Raw genomic sequence first — 10,015 nt, forward strand, 5'->3', positions numbered from 1 at the left:
TTTCCAAATACTGATAGCCCAGTCCTACAGATAATCTATGTTCCTGCTATGCTGTAAATGAGAATTCACTATTAACATGAAGGGTTTTCCAAGTTAGGCAGTCAGCCCCAGATTTCTTCCTTATCGTGTGGTAGAGAAAGGAAGGCAGCCAGAGACATCACATGAAAAGGAAAGAAGAGAAGTGTCACTTATGTCCTTTTTCTGATGCTGTCAATCCAGACAGCCATTACTGACCCAAGCCAGTGCTTGGGGCCCTTTCAGAGTAGGGAAGACCAGCATGGAATTAACCATGAGTTACAAGGTTAAGCAGCAATGCAATTAAGTACCTCCAAAGGAAGGACTGACTCCCTGGGAAATTCAGAGGACCTTCAGGAAAACAAACTAAACCAACATACCAAATTCATGCACAGGGGAGCTAATGAAGCCATGCAGTTCCCAGGGAGAAGCTCCATTCAGCAGGGACCACAGCTGAGCTTTGTTCCTGGGGGAGAAGGAGCAATGAGGAGAGGCTGCTCTGTGCCCAACTGGCAAAGAGAGATAAAAAAAAATGCAATTGTTGTTCACATTTCCCCAGTGAGCTTCACTGGATGCAGCACTGATCAACAACACTCCCAGTTGTCTTTGAAACCACTTTGTAAATGCAGCCAGGTATTTCCAAAAGGGAGCTAATAATAATAATTTAGAAGAAACCTTATTGACATTTCTTCTTAGAAATTGCTACCAACTAACTATTTTGTTACACTCAAATAAAATTTTAAAGCAGTATAAATACACATTTTGGCTCTATTTACATCCTTCTTCCCCCCAGGCTGGTGGGGGAAAGCAGTTCAAATTCTTGCCTTTGGTACTTTTTGCTTTCCAAGCATCAAGCTCTGTAGGTAGCTTGCAAGCCCTAGCAGATTGTCTCTTCTGTCTAATAAAGAAAGCAATTCCAGTTGATTAGAAAAATGAAACTATTCCTAATAGCCTTAGCTTTTCCAAGACATGGGTTTGGGATTTTTTGTCGATCCAGGCACAGCCCTACAGTAAAGTCTTCCCCCATCTTACCTGACAAGAGCCCCCTAGCCACGAGCATATGGACATACACTGACTTTCCCTTTTCTTGGACCAGATTCAAACAGACCTCTTTAATCATTCTTCTTGACATTTATAGGTGATTGTCCAATTTTTCTTTTTGATCACATAATTCATGATGTTTGAGAAATCCTCCAGCACTTCCTCAGTAAGTCTGAGATTGACATGTTTAGTCTAAGGAAGAAGAAAATTACATGTATTATCTCATGATGAAAAACTGCCTACAGAAAAATTACATTATTATTTCCACGAAGAATCCATAGAAAATTGGGAAAATTTACAGTCTGGTTAAAGAATTTACTCCATCAAAGGAGGTTTTTAAAATATTTCTTTCCTTTGAGTGTTTTGAAACATACTTCCTCCAGAGGGTGCCAGATTTACACCACTGGAAAATAAAAATGTGTGAGTTATCCACACCAAGGGCAGAACTGTCCACCCTGCACATTTCAAAGTACCTCGAGAGTGATGCACCCCTCCAGTCTGAGCCAAAGGCTCCAGTGTCCAGGTGAAATTTTTCAGCTGTTCACTTGTAAAAGTCTCTTGAAGTTGGAAACTGCTGACTGGTCCTACAATTAATGTCACACACATGCTCTGCCGAGTTCAGACAGGACACATCCCTCAGAAAAGAGCTTTAAGAGTGGCTGAGTGGAGAAATACATCCACCTCAGCCCTTGAAAAAAAGAGACCTTGGGGAAGGAAGAACTAACAAATGCAGTGGCAGCTGTATGTAGCTTCAACCAGCTTATGAATATGGACAGAAACCTGGACACAAGAACAAAAATGACACAGAGAAACTGGAGAAAACATGGTCAGGATTGTCATCAGATTCTCTATAGGTCTGCAGGGAATGTCAGCTAGGAGCAGCATGTCTGTAAATGTCATTAGAGCAGAGGAGAAGTTTCATTGGCTCAGAAAATAGAGATCTGTCACTTAGAACAGAAACTTTGCCTTGAACAGGCGACTGCTTTACTCTTAGGGAAATTGATCTAATCACTATTTCCAGACAAAGGAGCAAGAAAAAAAGAAAACTGTTGAGAAGTCATATAATAATATCAAAACCTTTTCAACATTTCGCTTCTCATGTTTTTCTTTTATCTACACAGCAGCTAAAGTAATCACACAGTCAAGCCATTCTGGTTCCCACAGAAATATTACTGAAAGAATGCCTGGTTATCTTCTACTTGACAGTAAAATCTCTGCTGGGTAAGTATTCAAGGAGAAAATTTCTGTGAGACTCCAATACTGAAGGACAAAATCTCTGATATATACTTAATTTTTCCTCTTGCAAATTTATTTTTCTTACTTTGAGATTAGCAACAACAGTCAACACTAGCAGTGGAAACCAACACAATTAATCCATAATATCATATGAGTGTGGGCATTGTCAGAATGAAAGATGACCCTGAATATTGTATTAATCCATCATTAGAGTGATCTTGGATCCAGGGCTGTCAGTTAACACCCTACTGAGATGCAGAAGAGATGCTCATTATTCCAAAAAGTCACCCCACTCATTTCTCAGCTGCATATAACAGTGAGCTCCAGTGCAGTCACTAATCAGCAACTTTGCATCAGCTAAAAATATGATCACTTGTGTAGACTTTGAATTGCTGTGGAAGCACAGTGAATTCATGAACCAAAGCCTTGAGTGCTGGGAGTGGTTTCTGTGACCATGTAGGAGGCTGTGCCTGGTGTAGGCACTGAACAAGAGACAGCAGATAATAATAAGGAATCACTTGCAGTATATACCTGGAAGTCTACTAATGGTTTTTGTAAATGATAACATGCCCTAAATTGCATGATCTTCAGACTAGACACTGGGATTAATGGAGCATCTTACTTTATTCCTCACTTTCTCTCAATGCCATATTCTATAGACACATTGATGTTTTTGTTTGGCATTGCCTTTGTAGATGAAGGTTTGCACACTAACCTGGTTTATGCTGAACTGTCCCCTGAGAAAGGGAACACTGTCTTCTATGTCCTGTACAGAAACAAAAGGTCCCATAACATTTTGCCTGGCTTATTATTGGCAGGGAGTCAACCCTGGGGGATGTGGCAACATTTTTTATTTGTTATTTGATTTCTTAAAAATCCCTGCTGTGGATATTAAGAGGAAATCGGCCATAATTCAGGAGCAGTAGTTCTGATGGACAGTGAGATGGAAGGTTTCATATTAAAGCCTTAGGAGGCCAAAAAGAAAATTGAAAATCTGGAAGTATTGGCTGATGGGCACTATACTTTCATTATAAAGAACACCAAGCTCTATAAACCTCTTGGCAGGAGGGATAAGAACAGAATGAAAACAGTGACCTTGAGATCAGTGTCAGGCTAGAGAATAGTAGGTTTACAACAAAGGCCAAGTAAAGGAGAGGAAGAGGAAATGCAGGTCAAGACATCATCTTCAACTTTGACCTTGTTCTTGGCACTCCTGGTCAAAAAATGTCCACATATACAGTTTCTTTGGGAAACCAAATCAGACACATGTTTAATTTCCATCCATGAAGCTGGAACCCCTAATTATGTTCTCTTTGCTTTGCATCTTCACTGCTGCATTATTGCCTCTGTTTTTGTCATTTGGTGTTTTGCCCCATTCCTTTTCCTAGCCAGTGGCCTGCTTTGACCAAATCACTTTCTGTCTACAACCCTCCTTTGATTCACTATTCTTTAGTGCAGCAAGGAAAAGGCTGTTCTATTAATTTTCCAAGACCTGTTTTGACCCACGTCTCCATCCTATAATTTTAATTACCTTTTAGGAGTCAAAGCTCACCTCTTACCTACCACATTGCCAGTCTCTATCACCTCTTTGTTCCGTTTTCCCACATTTCCTCCTAAGCCTCATCTCAGTCTAAAGAAATTTAGTTGGAGACCATTATTTGGAGGAGGCTTTGAGAAGCCAAAAAGCCTATATTATCTGCTAGCTAACTCTGGAGGCAACTGGCTATGATTTATGAGGGTGTTGGAACACCCTTAGTTCAACATCTACAGCCACTGAAAGCATGGGACAATGTGGGTGTTGGCACACCATCACCATGTGGTTTTTCATATGTGAACTCTGGCTGCTTGAAACCCCTGCATTCAGCTTTGACAGACTGTAAAGTACTGGAAGTCACAATCCCAAAACATTGGTCTTGTTACTCATTTTATGGCATTCTCATCTTTTACAGCAGTGTGTATGTGGAGAAGCAATGGTTCAAGAGCTCACCTAAATCACTGGTTTGCAGTTTATGGTCTGCAGAGCCTGGCAAGGCCATGAAATACTTCTAAAGAGTCTGAAAAAGGTGATTGAGAAAAAGAAAATTCATACATGCCAGACAGCAATCTACATATGTGAAATTCCTAAAGGAGTCTGCACTACTGCTGGAAATTTTTTAGGGGTCCACAAATCAAAAAAGGTTGAAAAACCACTAACCTAAATCTTCTCCTGCAACAGCAAATGGCCTAGAACTGCAGCAATATGAGAACTTGGCACTAAGAAATGGCATGATAGCTAAGCAGCACAAAATCTCTGCAGCCTCTCACAGATGTAAGTGGAAGGGAATAGGACAGGTATATATCTGTTTTGCCTCTGTACGTGTTTGTTCAGGGGTTAGTGTTAAAACAGACACAAAGAATAAAAAGGGCTGTCTGTCTCAATGCTAACTAAGTAATCTTAACTACAGATTATTGCATGCAACAAATTTGGAGATGGATATGTTCATTATATACATTGGTTATTTCAAGGGGTGAACTTTCACTAATTAAAAAAAAATCAGATAAGCACAATCCCTATTAAGGCATCATGTCATTATTTCAGTAGATTCTCTGGAAACAAGCTTGTTTCTGTGCTAATTTTTCTTCTGGCAGAACGAATTCATTCTTGGCCTTTACAAGCTGGTCTTTTACATTTGATTCAAAATTGGATTTGGGTCTCTGGAGATATCTGATGTCAGCCTTCCTAATGCAGTGTCAACATGAAGACACAAAGAGATAAAAAGTCAGTTTCACTTAGAGTTTCCTTTTTCCGGGATCTAATCTGGATTCTTCACTCTCTTTCACATTTGCAGTCTGGATCATTGCATCTTCTTGTTGTGAGTCACATTAAGCAAGAGGGCAAGAGAGTGCTTAGCCAACCTCCCTGGTTTATAGGCAGGGTCACTAACACAGCTGGAACACATACTTATGCTTCATGATATCACCTCATAAAACGATCACATAGCAGACAAATTTTAAGTGCATATTGGAAAAGCAGAAACTCTGGGGTCAGGGTGGCGCAGAGTGGAGGAAGGGTAAATGTAGGCTACAATGAGAAATAATGAGACTCACTTTGCTGGAGGAAATGGTCAAACATTAGCATTTCAATAGAAGAGGTCAAACCATTTCATCCAATACAGGATGTCATTCCCTGCAGACCAAGCTAATACAACCCATAACATCTGTACTCTGTACTGTACTTTTTAAATATGACATCCAAACTGTGGGTTACTGCCCACAAAGACTTCTATTATCCCTCCTGCCTCTCTCCCTGGCCCAGCAGGCAGTCTGCCCTCATCTGGATCGTATGAATTAAACAACTAAAAATGGGACACAAAGAAAAAAGAGCAAGAATACATAATATCTCAGAGGTGTTAAGGAAAACGGTGTAGATGCACAGCTCAGGTCTTTCATAACACACACAGAGAAGGACTGAATTAAAATTCTTTGGACAACTTGAGGTCTATTCTGTCCAGGCAGGTTCATTTACTCTTTTCTTGGAAGTGCAAAAATCCTGTGACCAAAGAAACCCCTAATAACACCAGAACAAAAAAACCCAAACAAACCAGGAAACTCCCACAAAACATAAAAAGCAACCAAAAAATCCCCAAGAAAACCAGTACAAAAAACAACCAAACCCTCTTCCCCCTGCATTTCCCAATCTGCAGCATATTCATGGTTCCAAACACCTAGAGACTCAAACTTTTGCTACCACCACTGTAGAGCAGAAAGTGAAGCTGCCTTTTGCAGTGTATTGTTTAGAACGTTGTATTTTACAAAGGCAGTGGAGGAGGTATTTTGTTCCAGGTCTCGCATATGGCAATTGAGACAGGATTTTAGAACACAGATAGAACATCACCTTTGTGCCATATTGCCTCTCTCTTAAAAAGGTAAGGAAAATCCTCATGTTCAGATGAGCCGTACAGCTGTTCAGTGTTGCGGAAGTCTCGGGAATTTTCCTTGATGCTGTTTTCTCCTTTGCTTACACCAGTGTCTGATTTAACACCTTCTATTTCACTGTTCTCTCAGCAGTCACTGCCCAAAAGCACATCCTCCCGTCAACTCAGCAGTGTAAACCAGCCAAGAGCACATTAAGCATTTGATTGGATTCAGCTGGATCTTTCTGCATTGTGGGAAGAGCAGACAAGCATTTGAATGGAGTTTCTGGGTGTTGGTCTGGACATCCACATCAATCCCTTGCCAGAAAGAGAAAAAACAGCATCACATTTTTCATAGTGCTTTTCTTTAATGACATTTCCTTCCTTCCATTAAGCAAATGTCCAGGGGAGATAAATGAATCACTTTGTATATCTAGAGAATCTTTGAAACCCTTGATCTGTCTTTAAGTGTGCAAGAATGAGAAAAATAACAGGGAGCTGAATGGAGGCAGGAGATTTGAGCACACAAATTCTCAGATAGAAAAAAATAATAAAGAACTAGAAAATGGAGGCATGGTAGAAGAAAATAACCCAGATATAGGAATACTCCAAAATAACACAGCTGCTAGAGGAGAAAAAAAACCAACACAAAAGGACCTCATGCAGCAAAGGAGAGTTGATGTTCAGCAATGCTCAGAAATTTTAATACTAATGTGTAAAATTAAACCATGACAGCAGAACAGGCTTATCTGCAAGCGTCACGTTACTTCCCCTGGGATCACTACCTTCCCACTGGTGCTTCTGTCATCTTCTCCTCCCCCCTCCAAATCTCACTTGACCTGAATTCTCATGATTTGACTCCATAATCCTCTGGTTTCCACTGTACGCACACAAAAGATTATTGTACAAAAGCGAATTCCCAGGGCCTTGGGCTTTGCTTTCCATTTAGTTAAAGAATTATCCTACAGTAGTTTAGATGCTGGGAAACTTGTCCTGTAGATTATTGCCTACAGGGCAAATGCTGAGGAGGCTGCTAACGAGAGAACAGATGTTCAGTGGCTTATGAGCCTTGCTGAATGTAAATATCTTCAGCACACTGCCTGTCAATAAGCCTCTGCCTGAGAATCACAAACCTGATGGACAAAATTCACCCCCCTTGTAAATGCATGGACTTAGGCAGAATTACACTGAGGAAGAAGCTGTGCCTTCATCTACACCAGAGAGCCAGAGTTTAAAAGCTTTTGTAGACATTGAGACTGAATGTCATGAAAAGTTAATATTTTTAAACAAAACATTGTCTCTTTCCAAGAGAAAATGCAGCTCTTGGATCTGTTATGACACAGCAGGCCTAAAATAAACAGATTTCAGTGAAAAATTTATATTAGGGGTGAAAGATTTTACAGCAACTGGATTTCTAAAAGTTTGCTTGTCTCCATAAAAGGATGTTCTGCTTACAGGGCTTCAGTAGGTGATGTCTTTCCAGGGAGCAGTAACCCACAGAGGGGTGGGTACCTCTGGACTCTCCTGAGTGTCACTGTGCATCCTTACATATCCCTGTCTTCCCCCATGACACCTATGAGACCTTAGGCAGTGTCCTAGGCAAAATGTGGAAAGAGTTTAAGCCCCCTCTTCCAATCTTCTGAACGCCTGCAAACTTTCAGCTCCCAAAGCAGTACTGTTTTCTCCCTTTCACTGCCTGATGAGTGACCCTCAGAGCACATACACTCCAGTGAGGGCTGAGTAGCTGATCACAAGCAGTTGAAGCTTCTGAGTGGCTTCTTCCTGACAGAAGACCAAGGTATGCAAAGAGAACACTTGCCCTCAAACTTGGCCACTTCCAGCCATCTTTCCTGGGACAAGAGCAGGCTGACCTTGCTCTTGCACCTCATCTTTGCCATGGCAAAGCTCACTTGTACCTACATTGCTGGAAAGCATGAGTTCTTACTGGTCACAGATTGTCACGTCACTGTTGGAGTATAGTAACTGCACTCTGTCATGAAGTTGCCTACAATTTTCAGGATCCACTAAGGAGTTCTTGCAGCTGAGTGTGCCACATCTCTCTGCCTTTGCCAAGTGGTGCTCAGAGTTCCCAGTTATGGCATGAGAAGGGAAGGCAAGTGAGCAGGGTCTCTCCTCTGTCATTGAGTCCATGAAACCATGAAGGGGCTGTTTTTTTCTGGGAGTCCTCTGTTACAAGGGCATAACCACAGTCTGAAAAATAAACAAACTCCACAACATTTAACTGAAAAGACTGGCTGGCAAGCTGAAACTTGAGAGACCTAGGTCAGCTACTGAACTGTTTTATGATGTGGAACAAATCACTGGGCTGTGTTCTCTCCTCTGTCCCGTCCCAATCAGATTGCCAGCTCTGCACAGACAAGCCTTGAGTTTTATTAAACATACAAACTCTACTGAGCACACTGCAACCCTTGTCTCACCTCAAGCTTCTAGGTGTTCTTGTTACACACATAATAACACTTTACAGTTCAATCTCTTAGAGTGGGAAGTCCCATGAAAAACATTTCGTATGTGCCTTTGTGTATATAAAAGTGATTGGCATGGAAAGATGCCATACTGTAATTACAATCTTGTCTTTTGGAGGCAGAGATTTACCGCTGCAATGTGCTCACCTCTGGGTGGAGAGCACAGGAGGAGCAGCAGCACTGCCAGTACAGACACACAGTGTCTGCGCCAGGAACAGGGCAGGACCCAACCTGCTCAGCCTCGTTCCTTCCCCTTGCCTTCTCCCTGCAGGCAAAGCACAGCTGGCAGAGCTGAGCTGTCCCAGCCGGATCCTGGCAAGGCACCAAGGTGAACTCCCCAATTCTCGCCAGAACTGTCACCATTTATCGGTACCTGACCAAAGTCCTCTACACCACCTCAACGCTCCTGTGGCCACTAAACTGCCTGCTTGGCACCGGGGCAGAGCAGGGCCCCAGCAGCCAGGCTGAGGGTGAGTAGGTAAGAGGTACATCAGCATGTAAAGCTCCCTGAAAATATAGAATTATCAGGTACTTCAAACATTACTGAAATTTACTTCAGTTGCTCCAGTGTGAGGATGAGCTGGTTAGTAGTGGTGATGTTTTGCTCTTAAGCAAAGCTATTTGCTTGTTTCTTAAGCCCTTCAGCGTCCGTGGGACAAAGCAGGATCTACGGCAGGGCTGCACATGACTTGCCGAGTTATGGCACAACAGCCCAAGGTTTATGGCCTCGCCTTGCGCTTCCTGAGCGAGGGGAGTTACCGAGCCCGCGGCCGCCTGTGCCAGCGGCGGGGCCTCCCGGCTGTCCATGTGCTCCGGCGGCACTAGATGGCAATGTGGGTCTTCAGCAGCCCAGGGACGGCGGCCTTGGGGGAGCCCGGGGGGTGGGTACCGCTGGGCACCTCCTGAGCACCGCCGCGCAGCCCTGCCAGCTCCTCTGCATCCCGCCCTGTAACCCCCGCAGGACCTCAGGCAAAACGAGGAAAGAAATGCTGCTTGGGTGGCTGTGTCATCGTCCTGTGCCTCCAACAACTGCTTCTCTTCCCGAGTTAGATTTTATCCATCTCCGGAAATGAAAGCTGCAGCCAGCAGCTTCGGTGCTGCCCAGAACCCGTGTTGCTGTGGAGGGGAGCAGCATCTCCTGCCCAGCCTAACCTGCTATTGCTGGGGGGGCCACAAAACCCCACCTGCAGGCAGCCCATGTGCCAGCATTGCATTTGTGCCCAAGCTGTCATCAGGCCACATCCCTGCAGCTCTGCAGGCAGTGCTGGGACTCACCAGCCTGGGCACCACCAGGCACTGCCACCACTAGCTGCCTTCTGCAGATTTTTCTGCCCAGAAAGGGTTAAC

This window comes from Sylvia atricapilla, chromosome 17, assembly GCF_009819655.1.
Source record: "Sylvia atricapilla isolate bSylAtr1 chromosome 17, bSylAtr1.pri, whole genome shotgun sequence".
NCBI classification, from domain to species: domain Eukaryota; kingdom Metazoa; phylum Chordata; class Aves; order Passeriformes; family Sylviidae; genus Sylvia; species Sylvia atricapilla.